The following is a 6682-nucleotide window of genomic DNA, read 5'->3' as shown; positions in this document are numbered from 1 at the left end:
CCTCCCTTCCTCATGAAACCTCCTCGTTCGGAGCTTTGTGTGTGGAGTACCTGAAGACAGAGATACAAGTTAAATTACTTCTTCAAAACCAAACATAACACATAACACACATCCAAAAGTCTTTTTACATCTGAAACCGTTGCATCCTAAAAAGTAAATACAACCTTAAGTTACGTCAATTACTGACTCCAAAACTTTCGTCCTTCAAAAAAGTTTTCAGAACAGGTTCGATTTTCTGCATTTTTTTTGCATCCGTCAAAAGGCAATTTGAGAGTTGTTTGATCACTCAGAGCTGCTGTATAACCCACAGACATCCATAATGTCAACTGACGAGCTCATCCACCTTGTCGCTTTAAGCAAGGCGCTGTATGACAAATCACCACTGACATCCTGAAGTCCACCTGGAACTGATTGCAATAGTTGCGCAGCTCCCCTACTTTTTCTTCTTTCAAGAATGAGAGGATCACAAAACCTTCCTCACTGCGGGATGATTCTGATTTCCAAAAAGGAAGAGATATAAACACATGGGACTCAGTGTGCAAGGTTTCTGTGCATAAAGAATTTTATGGGATGACGGATTGCATAAAAAAAACGCCTCAGTGTTCAAATGCCGTAAATGTCCAGCTGTGTGAGGACACCTGTGGCTTTGGCATCCATCCAACGTAAATAAAATGTGATTAAATTAAATGTTACAGCTGGAGCCACACATTCAATTACAGCTTTCCATTTCTCTTACCAGGCCTGCTGCTACTAACAGTAGGCTACTACTACATCTAGAAATATGAATATATCAAAATGTGTTCAGACTTCACCTCGACTCTGCATAGCATGACTGCTTGATATCCTTGCTGAACAGCTACTACTTTACTCAGATGAGGACCTAACACTTTTATTTTTTCGCTCTTACATTATGATATGTTGTGGTTTCTTTCTTTCGACAAATGTACTTATTGTAAGTCGCTTAGGACAAAAGCGTGTGCTAAATGCCCTAAATGTAAATGGATGTCTGAAAACAGAGCGTGATCCTGCCTGCATGATCACACAAGTTCAAAGCGTGTTCATGTAAAATGCATTTTAGTTGTACAAAATCAAATTATTAGTGATCAGGCCCACCACCACTACAGGACTGGAGCCTGCTGTCAGTCTCTTATTAACAGATATTTAAATATTGACAGCCAACTATTTAATTGCATGTAGTATTTTAAGTTAATTGTATATGGTTTATATTCTCAGATTAGCCTTAGAGTATACAGTTTGCACTGAACCAGTCACAGGAATTATGGACAATACGGAGAAATGCAATGATAACACAGTGGGGAAATAAAACATAATGCTGTACTTATGTATTCAATTCACATATAAATAAATGCCTGATATGTGAATATAACTGTATTAAAACAAGGGAATGTAGCTGATTGAAAAGCACAATATTCATTATTTGTTTGGAAATCATAATGACATCTGTCTGTCAGTCCAACCATGTTGCCTACAAAATGACTTTCCCTTACAACAAAACTACACTCTCAATTACATTTACAGGGAAAATATTGGACTGTTGGTAAAGATCTCTGAGAAACCATGCCAAACAGCAACATTTATCCTATTTTTGAACGTTAAACAGTAGATATATATCATCTGGCTGCATGTGAACTTTGAAAGGCCTAAAATATATGCCGAGGCAAAAACAACACATCAACAAAACCATGAAACACTTTGGAAACAAACCTCACAAAAATCAGACTTGACTCATCGCTCACATCGATGAGAGAACTGAAAAAGAAAAAACATTTGGACAGTGGAATTAGATCATTTAACTTGTTCCCAGTTCAGTTTAGCTGGTGGTTTCTAGAAAAGCCACTATATAGAGAAAGGAAGATGAAATCACTTGAATCTAAATAAATGCCCCCAAAATGACCTTACCCCACTGTGCGGTGTTTCTCTGGTTTGAAAAAAAAAAGAGCTGCTGACAGTAAAACTCTGCAGAAAAGACAACAGCAGGTTTGACTTGTTCTTGGTGTTTGGGAGTTAGTCCCGTCTGCAGGTGGATGATGTCAGCTACTGACTCTCCCCCATCCATCCCTTCATCCACCTGTCCCTGCTGAACTGCTGACTCTGCACTTTAATACCCTGCATTATGACAAAAGTCCCAGAGAGCCTCAGTATCATTAAAACAATAGTATGAAAAACATTTATTTTTAAAGCACCTAAAATCAAATTCAAAAGCAGTAAATTAGTATTTAAATAAATTTCTCTCAGATTTCACAATTTATTTTTAATTAATGTTATTGTAGCTTCAGGATTAAAATTTACAGGTTGTTACTGCAGTCGACTAGTGCGGATCCATGGTTTAGCCGTGTTCTATTATTGATATAATTATCATAGAAGGAGTAGAAGGGACAGTCCCATTTAAATCGATGTAGGAGAATGGTCAGAGCGGCAGCCATATTTTCTTACTGTCATTGCCATTGCATTGTAGCGGGCCTTCTGTTAAAGTAAACTGACTTTCAGTCACTGACTCACTGAGGTGAGGTTTTACTGTACTATCAGTGCAGTAGTAACCTTATGAAGCATAGAGAGACAGCATTAGGAAATTAGTATAGTTTAACAACAATGCGTCATCCACATAGCTAGCTGACTAGCTGACACAGCTGTCTAGTCAGTTAGTTCGTTTGTTGTTTCACTTCTGGAGTGACATTTCTGAAGGCCCACCAGTGTATCTGATCTGACCTGAGGGTTAGGATTGACCTCTTAGAAATGTGCACAGAAAGTAGTTAAAGGAGTAGAGTAGGTGATTCTATTCAGAAACACTTTCTGTCATATTACTTGAAATCCTCGTAATATACCGATAGCAATGAATAAATGAAATGCTTTTTTTAAATGCCATCTGTGGCCGTGGCAGGAAAAACCCTGTTCAAAAAGTGTCTGGAGAAAATATTTAGACATGTCAATGCTTACTTCCTGATTTCACGCACTCGTTTGGTGTTCTGGGGGAGCAGCTTTGAAGAGAGGTCTGAAAGAAGGGGTTGGGACTTTTTAGATTCAGTGATGCGTTCAAAGTCAAAATCTCCAAATGTTCCAGTTTCCAAATGACCTACTCTGCCTTTAAGTAGTATTAAAGTTTGAGGAAAATCTACATATGGATAGGGGGTGAGGTGGATGTGTCCAATAACACATGACTGCGTGTCCCAATCTGGTGTTGTGAAGTGACACATTCCTGACATTTTACCTAAACCTAGCTAAGCTAGTCTTTTAATCCGAACAATGAGGTTTTGTGGCATAAACCTGACATTTTTGTGGCTTATTGTGTCCCGACTGAAAATGTGGTGCAGGCACGAACAATTCTTCCACCTGAAATACATTATCACTAGATTTCAATTCTGTGACTATTTCACAAACTGCATGAGACAGTGCTGTCATGTTGAAGTGAATCATGAGTGAAAGGTCAGTGAACTTTATTTCCACTGCAGGTCATCCATCTAATAATTGTTCTTGTTTGTGCTAGTGTGATGTGGGACTTTGTCATGTTTACTGTATCATTTTACAGTAATGAGCCCTGGCGGAATCCCCCCCCTGTATCAGCATCATCAACAACACAAGATCAGACCCTAGAGACGTGGACACTCGGACACTCTGGAGGTTCTAACCAGCTTCACTAACAGGCCAATTAGCATTCATGCATTGTATCGTGGGAGGACACTCTGCCGTCGCCATGGTTCAGGTCTATGTTTTGGGTGTTTGTACTCTTGTGTTGCGACAACAGGAAAGTTAATGTTTTGGTTTTCTTTTGTTTTGTCATTTCTCTGGCACCAGGCAAATGAATTACGTGTAGGGTAACACTCTAACATCTAGTATCTAATTACAGTTTATTTTTATTGTATTCTAATAACTATAAATCCTGTTTACTCTCTGCCAATCAGTTTATAAATCATCATTTATATTTAGATTGATTTCCTTCCTTCAAAAGAGCCACTTCAATGAATTTCAAAAATCATCTTTCCCATTAACCTGTACTCTTTAGAATTATGATATCATATGATGATGCACTTAAACAATCTTACATAACTTTGGAAAAATAAGGAAAATTGGGAAAAGGAGCAGGTTCCTTAATGGCTTGTGACTGGTGGCTAGTTTGTCAGTAGATTAAAGTGGCAGTCGGTAAGATTTGAGGTACGTTGCTTCTAGCGGTCTCTTTGGCGGTAGATGGAACTGCAGGAGAGCCTCTGGGACCTCTCTCACCCAACAGTGCGTGATGCCTTCACATGTTCCACACTAAAAGGAGGTCCGTCATTTTCCCTTGTTGGCGGTCTCTTTGCTTCTTGATGACTTGCCCTTCTTCACTTCCATTAGTTTTTTGTTTCTTTTTCTTGGGACTGGAAGTTGAATGGTCTTCTTTCTCTGGCTGTTGATCCTCCATTGTGAGTCAGCAGTAATGAAATGTACCTGGCTGCGCCGGTCAAATGCTTTAGACTAGAGGGACTCAGCTGGAAGTTACTGATTTCAGATTACAAGTAAACGCAGCATACTTCCATGAGTGCTGGGCAGACCAACCATGTAAAAAGCTAAAACTCATTTTGAATTTTACGCGGGAATGTCGCCACAGACACGGAGATCCAATTTCTGGACAAAGCAGCAAGTACAAGCACTTTCATTAGTGGGTCACATGATCAATCACCATTGTTTAAACTCACTCTTTGATAGATAGTAACTTAAAAGACAATTAAATAGATAAAAATGTTACGGACTGCCACTTTAATGCTGAGAATATCTTAAGCTTAGAGCTGGACGGTAATCACAAAAATTACAAGCAACGTGAATAGGTCCCCAATTAAAGATCATGGTTAAAAAGTGAAATGTTAAATTAGTATCATCGTTAATTTGCCACTGCACTAAAAATGTAAAATATCAATTTTCGTTTAAATATATACTTCTACTAATATAGCTCAAACCAGTCTCATGGCAGACCATTAAATAGTCATGAAATGCAATCTATTGGTTGAGTGTACTAATTTGGATTTGTAGCATAATGTCATCCCAACTGAAGTTGCTCTCAACTGACTGCAAGCCCCGGGGCATGATGGGAAACACCTGGCTTTTGCCTCATCTAAGAGCTGATTGGCTCTTAGTTAAGTAGAAAGTATTACGTTAAGTAGAAAATGCAAATTTCCTGTGTGAGTCTAATATTTAACACTAGATCGTGGGCTGTTGGTCTCATGTTGTGTAATTAAAGTTAATCTGTTAACAAACATATCTCATGTGGTTGATAATATTAATAATAATCATAATAACGACAATAAAAGGTTATATATATAGACCATACCCAGATACACATTTAATACAGTATAACTGTCAAACTTTACTTATGTGCACTATGCATACTTCAACAGCAGATCCACTACTATACCGTATAGTGTTTTATATACATACATTATATTTATACATTACTAATATTTATTGGCATTATTTTATACTTAATATTTTTATACTTATTTTACTCTTTCTTTCTTCTCTTTCTCTTATAAAGCAACTGCAGCTGTAAATTTTCCCAAGGGATAACTAATGTGGACGCAAACTACAGATAGCCTCCAGATCGCGTCTAACAGGATGTAACTTTTTCTATGACTTCCTGTCAAATCTTATTGGCCGATGGAAACTGTTCGACTGGAGCGCAGCTTTTAGGCTCCGCCTGCTCTCGTCTACTTTCCGGGTTAGGCGCAGTTCATCTCGAACAAGCCTATTGTTATGATAGCATAATAAATGTGTATTCCCTCTTAAACTCGCTTTGACCTTATGTACATTATTGCCAAACACGCCTGATAGCGCAGCTGTCATTTGCTGCTGGATCCTCCTGGTCCTGCCTCCTGGTCCTCCTGGTCCTCCTGGTCCTGCTGGTGCTCCTGGTCCTGCCTCCTCAGTGCTCTCTATATCCAATCTTGGCCTTTCCACTCAGAAAAATGTCTGTTAATTTTGCGCATTTTGCCGCATCTTGTTACAATTGTTTTTTTCTTTTTAATCTTATCTTCTCTGCGCCACCAATTTCTTTCTCATCTCCACCACGTTTTTTTCATTTCAACATTTCTTGGTTTTCTCTGTAACATCAGAGGGAAGTAAGTGACCCGGCCGAGGGTCAGGCTGAGCCAATCAGATTGAATAAAAAGTGGAGCAGTATGACTGCTGTTTCTTGACATCATCCAAAAGTTTAGTTGGTGTAAAATGTCAGGAAACTTTCACTTACAATATTTTTTTTAGTATCCCACATATTTGGTACCCTATTTTAAAACATAAGCAGTTGCCCGGAGTGAGGAGCATAGATCTGTATTATTCTCTTTTTTGAAGAGAAAAAGAGCCGACCCGAAAAAACACAAATAAGCAAAAAGACAAAAATGTGTTAATTCATAAGGACTCAAGTGTTCAACGTATTGATATGAAGTGATGTGTTTGTGATAGTTTTCGTAAATCTAACTAAGAGGGATTGTTGTCTAAACCTAACTGTACGTTGTTATTCAAAGCCCAAACATGATGGTTTCCCTCAACCTGACTAAGAGGCGTTGTTGCCTAAACCTAACTGTGGTTTTGAAGCATTATGTTGTTCCCGACTGACAGAAAAGGGAAAAAAAAAACGTGCTGAGCAACATGAAAAGAAATGGACGATTAGTTGTGCTCAGCACAAAAACAATAGATGAAC

The sequence above is a fragment of the Eutrigla gurnardus genome (genome assembly GCF_963514095.1).
Source record: "Eutrigla gurnardus genome assembly, chromosome: 10".
Taxonomy (NCBI): domain Eukaryota; kingdom Metazoa; phylum Chordata; class Actinopteri; order Perciformes; family Triglidae; genus Eutrigla; species Eutrigla gurnardus.
This window is presented reverse-complemented; position numbering follows the sequence as displayed.